Source organism: Podarcis erhardii (assembly GCF_964252035.2).
Source record: "Podarcis erhardii genome assembly, chromosome: 8".
NCBI classification, from domain to species: Eukaryota; Metazoa; Chordata; class Lepidosauria; order Squamata; family Lacertidae; genus Podarcis; species Podarcis erhardii.
In genome coordinates, this window is record NC_138499.1 from 70,907,582 (window position 1) to 70,923,657 (window position 16,076).

Genomic DNA, 16,076 nt, shown 5'->3' on the forward strand with positions numbered 1-16,076 from the left:
TGACAGGAGCAGGGACAGAGCAACAGGAGCTCACCCCATCGCGGGGATTCGAACCACTGACCTTCTGATTGGCAAGTCCAAGAGGCTCAGTGGTTAAGACCATAGTGCCACTCATGTCCCTGGTGGTATATAAATTAAACAAACACAGACACACACACACACACACACACACACACACACACACACACACACCATTGGAAAAGCCTGTAAACACCCTCTACACTGCTGGAAAGCCTTGAACAACCCTTTTAAAAACCAGCAGCACTTACTAGACTGCACCAAACTCCACCACAATTGCTCCCTCCAAACTTCCTTGCTCAAACTCAAACTCTCCACAGGCCTCAACAGTTGGTGCAAGGGCTCCTAAGATTGTACTTGCAAAGGCTCGTGGGACGGCCAGGCACTGCTTTTGCCATTTATAAAGTCACTTCTGGGTTCGGTGTGATGTTCGTATGTGCGGTCACATGTCAATCAGTCATTGCCTATGCCTGTTTTGTATGCTGAAGGTTCCTGGTTCAGACCCCAGTGAACTGGCAATGTCTCCTGCCTGAAACCCTGGAGAGCTTCCACCATTCAGTGTAGACAACACTGGACAAGATGGACCAATGGTCTGACTTGCTGTAGAAGAGCTTCCTGCGTTCCTAAGTGGTGATGGGCACTGGGAATCTCCGTCCCCAGGCAATCTTTGAAAGCCAGCTGCCAATAAGGACATTTCAAGCTTCTATAGCAGTTTTGTAGCAGTTAGATCTGGCATGGCATCCCAGCAACATTCTTACATGTACCAAATACAATAATGGCACAGTTTTAAAAATAGTACTTCCAAAGATTCTCTTCCCTTCACTTGCAGAAAAGGCTAACAAATTACATAAGAGTCTTACCACACACTTTTTTTTTCTTTTTTAAAAATATTGGTGTCTGCAGAACTGAAAGACAGGTTGTCTTGTACTGTTTCTTTCAGTTTTCTTTCTTTTTTCCCAAGGCAAAAGTGACATTTCATGTGTGAAGGCAATCTCTTTTGCAGCAAAATTGTGACATTTCTCTGAAATGCAGGGGGCAAACAAAGCCACGCAGAAAAGTGCTGTTATTTGTAACTTTTCTGATCTTTTCTGTAATGGAATAGATCATTGCTCTTCTAACTGAAGCAAAGCTTCGGTCGATGGGCTGAAAGCACTATATAGCTAGACAAACAATACCAGATCCATCCTGGAAGTCAGGGGCATCAAAGAAATAGTTGAGAGTTTAGAGAGCAGTTTTCAAATATGAGATCCTGAGTATTTGTTTTCTGAGTAAACACACACACACAGAGAGAGAGAGAGAGAGAGAGAGAGAGAGAGAGAGAGAGAGAGAGAGAGTTGACGTTATCAAAAGGGCAAGAGTGTGTGTGTGCTACAGTAAACAGTAAATATCAAAAAAATAGCAAGATCTCAAAAATTTAATACAACCAGAAGGTTAGTGGTTTGAACCCATCCAGAGATAGCTGTGAGCAGGATTCCTGCATTGTAGTTGGTTGAGCTAGATGTCTCATGGAGTTCTTCCAACTCAACAATTCTATGATTCTGTATCTCATCTCCATTGTCTTTCCTTTGCCCCAAAGGAGCCACTCTTAAACAACATTCTGTGTAGGATGGCGTTCAGCAGCCAGATGAGAAAATAAATGCATGCGCAAAAGCAGGAATTCCTTGTATCTTTGGCTGGTAAAACGAAATATTACGGCAGCTTGGATAACTGTCACCATATGTGTGATGGGATGATGAGCTGCTTGTGCGTAAAAGCTTAGTCCCTCAGAGTTTGGGCATGGTTCTCAAACTCTGTCCTTAGCGGAGCCCTTGAACATGACTCCCTTAATCGCTGGCAGAATCCGACAGTGGGTGTTTGCGGAATCTACTCCAGCATAAAAGCTCCTTAACGGAAACGTGTCTTCTGGATTCTCGGCGCGTCAGTTTCCGGCGAGGAGTGGGTGTACCTATAGGAGGTCCTGAGACTTCTCCACTGTTCTTGCTGGAAGATTCCCTTAGCCATCCCTTCGACTCACTTTCTCTCTGATCTCCCTCTCTCCCCCTGCTGGTACCTTCCTCCGCTGCTGAGTCTCTCTTAGCTTCCGAGAGCCCCTCCACCACCTGCCTTTCCGATGGCAGTTCCCTGACATCCACCTCCCCTCCAAGGCCCCCTTCACCCCCTCCCGCCCCCTCTCTACTGGCGGTGAGGATGGAAAACCCCGGAAAGAATACTCCTCATCGTCAGAGGATTCAAACACCTGCCTTTCCGATGGCAGTTCCCTGACAATATGGAACCTACCCGATAGCTCAGTGAAAGAACATCTGCTTTGCATGCAGTAGATCCCAGGATCGAATCTTTGGCATCTCCAGGTAGAGTTGTGAGAGATTCCTGGCTGAAGCCTTGGAGAGCCACTGCGAGTCAGTGTCCACAAAACTGAGCTAGTACTGGCAGTTTCCTACATTCTTATACTGTGTACAACATGGGAAGAAACATAGTTCAATGGTAAAGGTTAAAGGTAAAGGGACCCCTGACCGTTAGGTCCAGTCGTGGACAACTCTGGAGTTGCGGCGCTCATCTCATTTTACTAGCCAAGGGAACCACCGTACAGCTTTCGGGTCATGTAGCCAGCATGACTAAGCCACTTCTGGCAAACCAGAGCAGCTCTTGCAAACGCCGTTTACCTTCCCGCCAGAGCGGTACCTATTTATCTACTTGCACTTTGGCATGCTTTCGAACTCCTAGGTTGGCAGGAGCTGGGACCGAGTAATGGGCGCTCACCCCGTCGCCGGGATTCGAACTGCCAACCTTCTCATCGGCAAGCCCTAGGCTCTGTGGTTTAGACCACAGTGCCACTCCAATGGTAGAAGGAACTATAACTCAGTAACAGAGCCAAAGCTTTGCATGCAGGCAGTACCAGGCTCAATACGTGCCATCTCTAACTTAAAGGATCAAGTGTAAGGTAAATGTATCTGTCTGTCTCCTCTCTCAGAATAGACAACACTGTGTTGAATTGGAAAAAAAAAAATGTTTGCTATGGTATAGGTAGCTTTATATGCACCTGTGATATCAAACCGCAGTTTGAGGGAGAAAGGTGGCGAGGCACCTAGGATTCAAGGATCTCCCACAGAAACCTACAAATGAAGAGCTTCATTTACTGAGGTTCCTAAATAAAAAGTAGCTATATTTTCATTACAAGCTCCTGCATTCGCAATTGATTTGACTCTGATCAAACCAAGAACCCCAAATCGAGGTTAATAATACAGGCACCTAGTAAAATGGTATGGGGATGAAGGAAGAAGGGAAACAGTAGGTGCTTTGAACCTGAAGGAATATTTCTAGAAAGGAATAATTCTGCTAGAGGACAGAACAGTCAGTCCCAAGCAACACAAATGCCATTCCATTTCTCAGCATTGATCAGTCTCTGTACCTTTAATATTATTTATAGAGATTTTGTACAGTGAAACATATATCCATTTTTATATGACACAGTGCACAATGTTGTGGAAAGCAACTGACAAGTTCGAGCTTTCCATGTATGTTTAAGGGATGTCGCTCCCATATATCAAGTGCCATTTCTGCCATTCTTAGGGCCCGGTCCAATTATTTGTAGTGAGTTAGAGATGCTTTGCCAGCACTTCTGGGCCAGGAGGGAAGAAGAGGTGACAAGCAATTGCCTTTATGTGGAAAGACTTGCCTCTGAAAGGTACCATGTGTAGTTGTAACTCTCAGACACTGCAGAGCAGATATGGAAAATCTGTGGCCCTCTGGATGCCATCAGTTCCAATCAGCATGGCCAATTGTCAAGAATTTAGTCAACAGCTAAAAGGTTACAGGTTTCCACCTATTGGCAGCAGCTAAACCTGGAGGCCGAATCATCATCATCATCACCATATCTAGAAAATACATGAAGTTAATACGCACCATTCCAAAATAACAGCATATGACCTTGCTTGCAGGCTTACAAACAAAAATTACCATATTTTTCGCTCTATAGGATGTACTTTTTCCCCTCCAAAAATGAAGGGGAAATGTGTGTGCGTCCTATGGAGTGAATGCAGGCTTCAGGGAGCTATCCACAAGCCTTCGGAGCGCGGCAGGAGTTCCCGCCAGGCTCCAAAGGCTTGCGGATAGCTGCCTGCAGCCTGAAGCCCGGGGAGCGCAGTGCCAACTCCCCGGGCTTCAGGCAGCTATCCGCAAGCCTTCGGGCTCCAAAGGCTTGCGGATAGCAGCCTGTTCTGGGGGCTTGGGTCGGGGGAAGCTCGGGCTTCCCCCACCCCAGCCTCTTGGCGGGTGGGAGGAAATAAATTCCCCCCCTTTATTTCCCCTCCTAAAAACTAGGTGTGCCCTATGGTCCGGCGTGCCCTATGGAGCGAAAAATATGGTATATACATACAATTGCCCTTGACTTTGCATATCAAAGTATGAAGTCAGATTTAAACAGTACATACATTCTGAGTATTTAGGAATGTGGGATAAACTACTGTGAATATTAAAATATATAACTCTAAAGATCCCCCCTGCTTTTCTGTTTTCTGCAAGAGTTCTGGGTTCAGGAGAAGGAAGGGAAACTCAGAACTCACTGGGTGACTTTCAGCATTTGTCTCCACTGATCCTCAAGCTATGCTAAATCACATGATTTGTGACGATCAAATAGGAGTTTGCTGTTCAATGTTAGAACATGGATATAAATAGTAATACAATACACTAAAATCAAGTTGTTCGTGGCTGTGGGCTTTATGTTAGGGTGGGAGGAGGGATTGCGATGAACTTTCGTGTGATGTCCATTTATCAGGCAGAAAAAGAGCATTCAAATGCAGACAGGCTACCATTGACTAATCACCCCTTTCTCTATCTGGGCCTGTTAGTTCCATGCCCATCTGAGCAACTCCTGACCCATTTCAGGAGAAAATTGAGGTTAAAGGGCTGTCTCCTTCGTGGTAGGCCCTGCCAAGTTAAAACAAACCTTGCCTCCCTGGAGTTCATTTTATGTAAACTCCCTCTTGCTTTAAACGTCAATTTGAAGCATGGTTCCAGGCATTAGATCATCCCTTGGGGGGCAGGAAGGCAGGGAAGCATCTGTTATTAAAGTCTGGTGTTCTGATAAGTGAAACACATGGCTTCTTTTCATATAAAAAAGGGTGGGGGAGAGAGAGAAATACAGCGTCATTTGTTTCTTATCTGCCTCCTCCTTTCAGTGAAGATCTAAGCATCTTAGAAAAATGCTTACTTGTTATTGGAAAATGGGTGTGGGGGAAGTATGGGATAATAGCAGGTGATATGCTTTTCATCCCATAACAAGAACTCTAAGTAAGCTAGGGAAGCCGGATCCTCAGATATCTTGCACTTTCAACGATCCCTTTATTTTTCTAGGAAAAAAATGGTGCTGGAACACAACATGAACGTCTCCCTTGTCAAACAGTGCCTCCAAGTCCCAACCCAGCAAGCTAGTCCAGAAGGGTACCATTGTTGATAGTATCGAAGGCTACTGAGAGGTCAGTCAGTCATTCAATCAGTCAGTATATTGTCTCCCTGCTTATTCAACTTATATGCAGAATTCATCATGCAAAAGGCTGGGCTGGATGAATCCCAAGCCGGAATTAAGATCGCCGGAAGAAATATCAACAACCTCAGATATGCAGATGACACAACCTTGATGGCAGAAAGTGAGGAGGAATTAAAGAACCTTTTAATGAGAGTGAAAGAGGAGAGCACAAAATATAGTCTGAAGCTCAACATCAAAAAAATGAAGATCATGGCCACTGGTCCCATCACCTCCTGGCAAATAGAAGGGGAAGAAATGGAGGCAGTGAGAGATTTTACTTTCTTGGGCTCCATGATCACTGCAGATGGTGACAGCAGCCACAAAATTAAAAGATGCCTGCTTCTTGGGAGAAGGGCAATGACAGGCCTAGACAGCATCTTGAGAAATAGAGACATCACCTTGCCAACAAAGGTTCGTATAGTTAAAGCTATGGTTTTCCCAGTAGTGATGTATGGAAGTGAGAGCTGGACCATAAAGAAGGCTGATCGCCAAAGAATAGATGCTTTTGAATTCTGGTGCTGGAGGAGACTCTTGAGAGTCCCATGGACTGCAAGAAGATCAAACCTCTCCATTCTGAAGGAAATCAGCCCTGAGTGCTCACTGGAAGGACAGATTGTGAAGCTGAGGCTCCAATACTTTGGCCACCTCATGAGAAGAGAAGACTCCCTGGAGAAGACCCTGATGTTGGGAAAGATTGAGAGCACAAGGAGAAGGGGGCGACAGAGGACAAGATGGTTGGATAGTGTTTTCGAGGTTACCAGCATGAGTTTGACCAAACTGCGGGAGGCAGTGGAGGACAGAGGTGCCTGGCGTTCTCTTGTGCATGGGGTCACGAAGAGTCGGACACGACTAAACGACTAAACAACAACAAAAGGCTGCTGCAATGTACACAGAATCATTCAACAATTAAAAGAAAATATACTGGATTGATACAAAAGACTTAAAACATTTATATTATGAAAACATTACGTACTCTAAACAGAGCTATAAAAGTACCCCAATATACAAATCAAGACATTGAAAAATAATATTCATAAGCTAAAATCATCACATGACCACTAATATATCAATAAACAATGTCAATTAATACAGTGTGCAATTTATACTCGGAGTTTGGTGACAAAGATAGAGCATAGCCTGATGTAGATAGATAGGGTCAAATAAATTCATCTCCTTTACATTTGATGGCTACCTTGGCTATATAATTTGCTCTAATTTTCCTAGCAGCAGTTGCAAAGAGTGCTACACGCCAGGTCACATACTTATCTGTGTCTGCGAGGAGATATAAAATCATGTTAGAGGCTCCCAAATGGGATATTGGAAACTGATCAATAATTATCCATTAGGGACTAATTCAGGAAGGGCTTTTTACATCATCCACAATTATGCATCTTAGAACCAACTCAAAGGGTCCTGTACCGACCACCTGGAAGACAGAAGGTGAATCGCTTGCAACATTCTTGTGAGTTTGTTTATTCATTTTGGACAGATTAAGGGGATGAGTTACAGTGAAAGAATGTGAGGACTGCTGCAGATTCACTGCTGCTCAGATCACTGGACCAACCCCACTCTGAGAGATAAAGATGACATCCATCAGAGGAATTTCAGAACAAATGGTTTAAGTGCAATCTGTCACATGTCTGATATTCCAGGTGGGGCTGTAGAAGGAGAATGGAAGAGCTGCTCGCTGTGTTCAAGGTGGTGCCCTTCAAATATTGTTGGACTCAATTCCCATCAGTCCCAGACAGTGGGTCAGAGTTGATGAGACCTGTAGTCCAGTCACATCTGGAAGGCCCCACATTGGCTATCCATGTTTTACAAAGTAAATCCAGAACCAGTGGAACTGTTTGCCAAAAGCAGCAAACGCAGAAGGAAACCGTTCCAGTAATAGGAAGGATGCAAGGCTAATACAGTGCAATGATCAATAGGTCATTCCCAATGAGTTTAGGCTCACAGTTATGACTAGTGGTTGCCAATCCTCCACCACACTGGACACGCTCTCTGCTCAGTGTTCTGTCATAATGAAGAATCAGGCAGAGGAAGCTTTAGAAGAAGGGAGTGGCAGACACGAGCTGCTGCTCCTGCAGTTGTGTGTTTTGCCACCTATAAAACTGGGGGTGATGTTAGACCAGTCCTCTGTGCTTTTGACAAACAGAAGGAGTGGGGGTTTCTTTCCAGCCCGAGGGTTGCTTTCCCTGTTGGGCAACCTCCCAAGGAACACATGATAAGGGTGGGTGGGGCATAGGCAAAAGTAGGTGGGGCAACAAATGTAATTCCCCCCCCCCTTTGTCCATTAGGTTGGTTTCTACCCTTACTCACACCTCCATCCTCCATTCTCCATCCTCCATCCATAGACATTATTGCAATTCAAAGATACATTCTAGCCAGGCAAAAAACCACTTGGTGCAAAGCAAAGTGAGGGGTGTGGCTTGTGGGTAACGAGTGTGGCCTGCAGAGAATTTGAGGGGCCAGATAACAAGGCCTGGAGGTCCGCATTCAACCTCTGGGCCTCAGTTTCCCCAGCTCAACTAGTGGGACAAGTTGGGAGGACATTTCCTTCCCACCTAGTTTGGGCCCTGTGATGATTTTTCTTGTTATAACGGGTTGATTTTACTAATGTGCTTCTTGCTCATTTTAAGAGGGGTGAAAAACAGCTTTTTTAAAAAATGTCATCACTGTATTGCTTTACCCAATGTGGAGGAAAGGTAAAGCACACTATTGTTCTTCCACCATCCACTACAACCGCACTAGGTGGTTCTGTGATCTCCTCCATTTTAATCTAAAACAGCATTTATTAAGCTCTGCTGCTGTGAGGCTGTGGAGGGAGCCATCATCCCGCAACTCTGCCCCTCCTTGATGTTCGCACAATCCTCATTAGTGCCAATTAATAGGCAGTGAACGGAAAAGAGAATCCCAGGGTGTTTATAGTTTTCATTTCTCACACCAATGCATTTAAGGAAAGTCTCAGTGTTTCCATAAAGGAGATTGTAAAGTTTCTTTTAAGCATATATCGCTCATGCAAGTTAGAATTCTAAGTTCGTTGCCATTGCTTCAACTGGGATGCTCAGAGCTCGCCGCTTATGAGAGAGTCCAATTGCAGTTAGCGCTATTTGCTCTTATGCATGCTTAAACATGGCCTCAGTGTGTTTCTTACCAATGAGAAAATGGGGGTGAGGGAAGGAATCTTTCAGCCACAAAAGTATGGGCCTACAACATTATTTGTTAATTTGCTTGTTTGTTTATCAATGATGTTTTCATCCTGCTCCTTATCTTGTTCCATGAAGTTCAGGGCAGCATATAGTTCTTCCTCGTCCATTTTATCCTTTCAATAAGCCTTTGAAGTAGGTTCATCGCAGAGCTTTTTCACAGTGCAGGCTGGCCCATAAAGGCAGATGGCATTCTGCCTGAGCATATTCAGTCTGGCTTCAGACAGCACTACCAGCCCATCTTCTTACAACCAAACCAGAAGAGATAGGATCTTATACTGCTGAATTTATTAACTTTGTTGTACAAAATTTGGAAATTAGATTGCTCTTTGGGAGTTACAGCTGAAGTGCGCTTAGTTCGTAAGGTACCTTGGATGAATTATTATTTGGAAAACTGGTACACCCACATTATTATTATTATTATTATTATTATTACCAGAATTATGCATTGGATGTTATTCCAGAGTAGGCTTCTTCTTTGTGGAACAGGAATTTAATAATATGAAGCACCCATCATTCCTATGCTGGACCACAAAGCCATCTTCCTAGCCGCCTTACTTGTAAAGCTTAGATCCTCACCATACTCATCCAGATCTTATTCCTAGTTCCTTATCTTCTCCTTCTTGGTTATTTTTTTCAAATACAGAGAAAAAGCTGCTATAGAGTGGACAAAGGAAATGTGTTGTATGAATCAGTCCCAAAGTCACCCATAAAGTTGATTATTTGATGGCTGCAGGGTTGTGAATGTATATCTATTGGCCACAACTTGATGGGTTACAAACAGCAAACCAATCTAAAACATTTCCCTAATAGTTAAAGTTAATATATCCTCCAAATAAAACTATTCATCACCTATTGTGGAGATCCATCTTGACAGTGCTGAGATGCAGTCTGACTGTTAACTGCTTTTGGCTTTACCAAGACTTAAAGCATATCCCCTTTGTGACATCACACATGACATCAGAATGGCATGTTTGCATTCAACCTAGACTATCTCCATGCCAACAGCAATGGCCAGTAAACTTCTGCAACCAAGTAACCATCAGCCTGTTTCTATCTAGACTACAGTGGTACCTTGGGTTACATATGCTTCAGGTTACATACGCTTCAGGTTACAGACTCCGCTAACCCAGAAATAGTACCTCGCGTTAAGAGCTTTGCTTCAGGATGAGAACAGAAATCGTGCTCTGGCGGCACGGCAGCAGTGGGAGGCCCCATTAGCTAAAGTGGTGCTTCAGGTTAAGAATAGTTTCAGGTTAAGAACTGGCCTCCGGAACAAATTAAGTACTTAACCCGAGGTACCACTGTATTGGATGTTCATTTTTTGCTCCCACAATCAAAGCCTGAAGAAGAGCTGTATATAATCTGAAAACCTGCTTCCACTGTTAAAGAAAACTAATTGCCAAGGACTGGGCAGAAGAGGAGTGGTGGAGACCCCCTCTCCATCCTGACCCTCCCAGGAAGGAGGAAGAGGGAGATAGTATAGATTTACAACACGGGATTGAGGGAGGTCACAGCTCAGAGGCAGATGAGGGAGAAAGTTGGGAAACAATGGGAGAGGAGGAGCAGGCAGAGCTGGAGCAGCAGCTGGCTGACACATTATCACTAGAAAGCATTCCAGACCCTCCATCTCCCAGAACCCAGGAAGCCTTAAAAGTAGGAGAGCAAAGAGCTCAAAGACAGAGGGAACTTAGAGGCACCTATAGAGGAGGTGATGATGTTGATGAATGAGGAAGTGGGAAAGACAGGGGGTGGAAATTCACTCGGGACAACACCATTATCCAAGAGGCTGGGTTCTATAGCCTCTCTAAAGTTTGAAATAAAAAAGGACTGTAATAAACTTTTCCTTGTCTTTATACTTTCCTGGGCAACCAGCCAGGAGCCGCTGACATCGTTTGAGTGAGTCACAGTGATTTATTAAATCCACAGATAGAATTCCATCTCCAGTTCCATTTCTGTCAAACATACATTGGTTACATCAAAATCTGCCCAGGTCCAAATACACAATGTTAGGTCAATAGTTTGATATGTGTCCGTGATAATGATGTGTATACATTTTGCACTAACAGCCTCATTGCAACATGGGTTTTGTAGTCCTGAAGCGGCATTTATGCATAAATGTTTCTTCATGCCTATGAATATTTCAGTTGATATTGCATGGGGCTTGCATGGGTTTGGTTCAAAAAATCTCATCAATTCTTGGTACAATATGTGATATCATGGATTTGGGTGACCAAAACCATGTTAATTAGAATATTCCTTCAGTCTTTTGTCACAGTGGAAACTGACATGTCAACTTTATTTCACTAGTTTGGAAGAAGAGGAGAAAAAGAATGGCATTAAGGTGATAGGTTTTCATGCTTTACAATGTATTTTTCAGCTTTTATTAGTATACAATGTAGCTGTTGGAACCACTTGAAATTCCTTTTTTTATCATTGTACTTACAAGAAATCATATTACTGTGTGGAAAAAGGAGAGACAATAAAATGTAAATACTTTCTCACGGGCACTGCTATTGCCTGTTTAAGTTGAAAATTGCAGTATTTAAGGCTCATTATTTACTGTATTGTAGCCTTTTATAGACAAGCATATGGTTAAGTTATTATTGTCTTATTAAAAAAAGAGATGATTTAACTAGCAGCTTAAAGCTTGTTTTCTTTTTAAAAAGGAAGTTTGTGGATTCATGCACAAATTGTATAATAATTACTCCTTTCAGAAAACTAGATATACCCCCCCCCCCAGGCTTTAAGGCTGCAATCCTACGCACACTTAACTTGGAATTCACAGTTGCATTGTAGGGTTTAGTTCTACAGACACTTGAGGAATTTGCTTTGTGCTTTGTGAATTCTAATATCAATTCTGATTCACATCTTACTGGGCTCAAATGAATTGAGTTCCCTCCCAGGTTTTCCACTTCCCGGATGGTCTAATGCAGTTCTTGGCTCAAAAATATACATATTTTGAGAGAAAATAAAATGAGATGGCATACTTTGAAATTGTGTATGAAAATATGCTTTTAAATACTATTTCCTGCAGATATTTCTTTTAACTAGCAATGTAATGTAGAAACAAGGTAGAACAGGTTTCGTGATAGCTCAGTCAGTAGAGCAGTAGGTCGTGGGTTCAAGTCCCACATTGGGCAAAAGATTTCTGTATTGCAGGGGTTGGACTAGATGATCCTTATGTCCCTTCCAACTCTATAATTCTATGCTTCTATGAGTTACACCCAAATAAAGAGGTGGCAAAAAAGTGGAAGCATTTGCAAAATGTTTTTCCTTTCAATTTAAGCTGCCTGTTTTTTATATATATTCAAACGCTGAATGAGTCATAAGCTTGTTTTCATGCAATTATTAAGAAAATGCAACTTTAGTCATGCCCAGCTGTGGGTATTAACTTTCCAAAAACCTCCTCTTTAGAGCTTACTGTTTTGCTGGCTCCCTGAAAAACTGTCCGACATGCATTGCATAGCCCCAGTCTAATCAAAAATAATGTCATTTTAAAAAATGCTGCATAGGTGTTTCTTTCCGCTAGACTACACACAGCATTTTAAGTTCCTCTGTAACTTTCCCCACCCCCTTTGGGATCATGACGCTTGCAGAAGGCGTTTCATGCTTCAGGAAGCATAGATTCGCAGGCTGCTTGGGTAGCCTAAGAACGGCACAATGCTAGGATGCTCTTCAGAAGGGAATCCGTAGCAGCAACATGCTGATTGGCTGGGACTCTAAGAGAGAGACTTAGACTTTAAGGGACTCTAAGGGAGAGTCTTATAAGACTTTTAAGGACTTCATAAGTGTTCTTCATGCCGGATTTATGTATAAGCTAAACAAGCTATATGGGACGCGGGTGGTGCTGTGGGTTAAACCACAGTGCCTAGGACTTGCCGATTAGAAGGTCAGCAGTTCGAATCCCTGCAACGGGGTGAGTTCCCGTTGCTCAGTCCCTGCTCCTGCCAACCTAGCAGTTCGAAAGCATGTCAAAGTGCAAGTAGATAAATAGGTACTGCTCCAGCAGGAAGGTAAACAGGTACCGCTCCAGCAGGAAGGTAAACAGCATTTCCGTGCACTGCTCTGGTTCGCCAGAAGCGGCTTAGTCATGCTGGCCCCATGACCCGGAAGCTGCACTCCGGCTCCCTTGGCCAATAAAGCGAGATGAGTGCCGCAACCCCAGAGTTGGTCACGACTGGACCTAATGGTCAGGGTTCCCTTTACCTTTACTAAACAAGCTATAGCTTAGGGCCCCACTCTCTTGGGCCCCCCCAAATGTAATTGTATTTCACTATTAATATACTTCTTATTAATTGTATTTCATGTCCAAGAGTTACTTTGATAAAATACATATTTTGTTATGTGCAAATGGCTTCAGATACCTATTAGGTCCATAAATTACCATATAGCATATATTCAACACAAAAAACAATGACAATTTGTTGTTGACAAAGGACAGCTGGACATATAAAGGGCCCCATTAACCTTCAGTAGCTTAGGGCCTCATCAAACCTAAATCTGGCCCTGACACTTGGTAATGTTCCCTGGTCATCAGATATGTCCTTTCAGATTGCAGGAGAAGGGGAGGCAAAGAGACTTTAATGAAAGGGACAAGGTTCTGGGTTAGCGGAGTCTGTAACCTGAAGCGTATGTAACCCAAGGTACCACTGTATTGACTTGGGCCTAATCATCTGTTCTGAGAGGATGAGAATGAATCCATTCCCCATTGCTGTTTGCACTTAGGTAGGTATGGAGGTTTATATGAGGATTTATGGTTCCTGGTTTTTTGGCATTTTTTTAAATGCCAGCATTTTTGTGTACATCTCTTCCAATGTACACATCTGTGCATGCAATTAAACCTATTATACACAACTTGCAAACCATTTTCCCTAATGTAACACAATTTTGTATCTGTGTACACATTTCCCACTGATATATGCATTCTTATCTACAATTTCCACAAACATATACATATCTGTACTTTTTCTAGTGGATGGAAATTTGGCCTTACCTGCCCCTCCCAAAAAAACTGTGTCTTCAGTTAAAAGTGTCTTCAGTTAAAAGGGGCTTAAAAGTGCCATCACTTTGGCTGAGCATGCCCCCAAGCTTTCTGGGGTTCTTCGAAGCACAGTACAGGCACAAGAGGCTTAAAAGTTATTGTTTTGGTCATGGTTCATAAACAATTCTATTTATGAAAAGCCAGGGACTCTCCATATTATTCCATATTCTTGCCTCTGGAATGATCTGGGAGTATAGCATCTAGATCAAGGGAAGTAATAGTGCCACTGTATTCTGCTCTGGTCAGACCTCACCTGGAGTACTGTGTCCAGTTCTGGGCACCACAATTCAAGAAGGACACTGACAAACTGGAACGTGTCCAGAGGAGGGCAACCAAAATGGTCAAAGGCCTGGAAACGATGCCTTATGAGGAACGGCTAAGGGAGCTGGGCATGTTTAGCCTGGAGAAGAGGAGGTTAAGGGGTGATATGATAGCCATGTTCAAATATATAAAAGGATGTCACATAGAGGAGGGAGAAAGGTTGTTTTCTGCTCCTCCAGAGAAGTGGACACAGAGCAATGGCTCCAAACTACAAGAAAGAAGATTCCACCTAAACATTAGGAAGAACTTCCTGACAGTAAGAGCTGTTTGACAGTGGAATTTGCTGCCAAGGAGTGTGGTGGAGTCTCCTTCTTTGGAGGTCTTTAAGCAGAGGCTTGATAACCATATGTCAGGAGTGCTCTGATGGTGTTTCCTGCTTGGCAGGGGGTTGGACTCGATGGCCCTTGTGGTCTCTTCCAACTCTATGATTCTATGATTCTATGATTCTATGACTCTTCCTGGCTTCTAGCCTGCCCTGCGGGATTTTCCTTTGCTGGCTTGAATATCCAGTTACACTTCTCACAAACAAAAAGGCACCTCTCTTTAGCAATGCCAGCGAGCACAAGGTACCACAGACAGTTTATATTATCCAAAGGCTGTTCAGTCAAGCCCATCACCCCAGTCATGTGGCTCCAGAGCTGGTGTATCATTTCACCTGACCACATATTAATGATGTGTTACAAGCAATGGATGTGAGCCAATGAACTTTTAAGCTCATAATGGGCTGTACTGGGGAGAGGAATACTAACAGGATAAAACAGAAATTAATGCAGGACTAGATCTGTAATTAAATTCCCAGAAACAGAAAATGTAAGAAAGGTCACCAGATTGGCATGCGGAGTGTTACTGAGATTTCTTTTCTCCCTGCAGAGATAGGGAAAACATTAGAGGAATTCATCTTGAGGGGAAACACTCAGGTTAAGATCACTGGGAGAAACAGGTACCTGTTTGACAGAGCCTGAGAATTATTATACACATTAAAAGCCTTATGAGTCAAAGCAATTTATACGTGTTGAGTTACATAGCACATGAATGCAAGCACTTTTTCCTCTTGCGCCGTTGGGCCCGCTCTCACTTAGACAAATTGCCCCCACCTCACTGAACAACCCTTTAACCAAAAGTCTCTTTACCTTCCCCCTTAAAATTTTAGCCCAGAGTGTCCTGCGGGGGACCAACTAGTAGGTTGGAGTCTCAGACAGGTTTTCTTTAAATAAACAATAAAGATTTATTTGAGGCAAGATTGTAAATAACATGAATAGATTTAACTTAGGTTACTTCAGGAATACAGTGCAATTTCACTTTAATTCATCCTCAGATGTTTTTGCTTTATAGATTTGGTTCCTTTATATGGTGATATTTTCTTTCAGTTATCCACCATCCTTTAACAATTCTGCTCCTGAGGTACTTTAAGTAATAGACCAAAGGGCTCTCCATACCCCCCCCCCCTTCACTGGGTCTGAGAGTTTCTTCTTTTCCTTTGGAAGAATCTCCCCCCTCCAGACTAGATTTGAGTCCCAAATAGGCTGTCGCTTTGCAGCGCCTACTTCCTTCTTCTGGGTCAACCTCTGCCTCCCAGTAAAATTCCAGTCTATTCCTCCTACAGGACACCACACTCTGTCCTTCACAATACGTTCAGAGCGGAAGTTGTTTTTTCTCCCCAGAACCAACTCTTTTGCCCATTCACTCTTTGTACCTCAGTCTGTCTCCTAACCTGTCTCCCTACCTATCTCCCAAACTCTCCAACCTCAATTCCAACCCACCTCAACCACAACCAACAACTTAAACTAACTGTCTCTCTTCAAATACTCTCTTTTTAAACTCTCATTCCTGGAAACACAGCCAATCAGAGGCTGCCATTTGTTAACCATTTTCTGACAGGGAAAGAAAGAAGAAGAAAAAGAAGCACGTGTTGATTCAACCTGTCCAGCAAAACCAACCTTCTCGTCACAGATCTCACCTGGTTCTG

General features: G+C 43.3%; 2 long non-coding RNA genes across 2 annotated transcripts in view; both read right to left on the bottom strand.

The window, feature by feature from the left end:
• Positions 1 to 3,407: 3,407 nt before the first annotated feature.
• On the bottom strand, positions 3,408 to 6,841 carry LOC309348133. Its single transcript, XR_014159217.1, has 2 exons — positions 6,802 to 6,841; positions 3,408 to 3,890 (listed from the first exon to the last, which is right to left on the bottom strand). It is a non-coding gene; the product is annotated as an uncharacterized lncRNA (long non-coding RNA).
• Positions 6,842 to 8,445: 1,604 nt separating this feature from the next.
• The window catches only part of LOC309348118, a 361,967-nt gene continuing 354,336 nt past the window's right edge, over positions 8,446 to 16,076 (bottom strand). Inside the window, exon 2 of the long non-coding RNA XR_014159181.1 lies at positions 8,446 to 9,402. This is a non-coding gene — a long non-coding RNA (uncharacterized lncRNA). The remainder of the gene's footprint in view (positions 9,403 to 16,076) is intronic.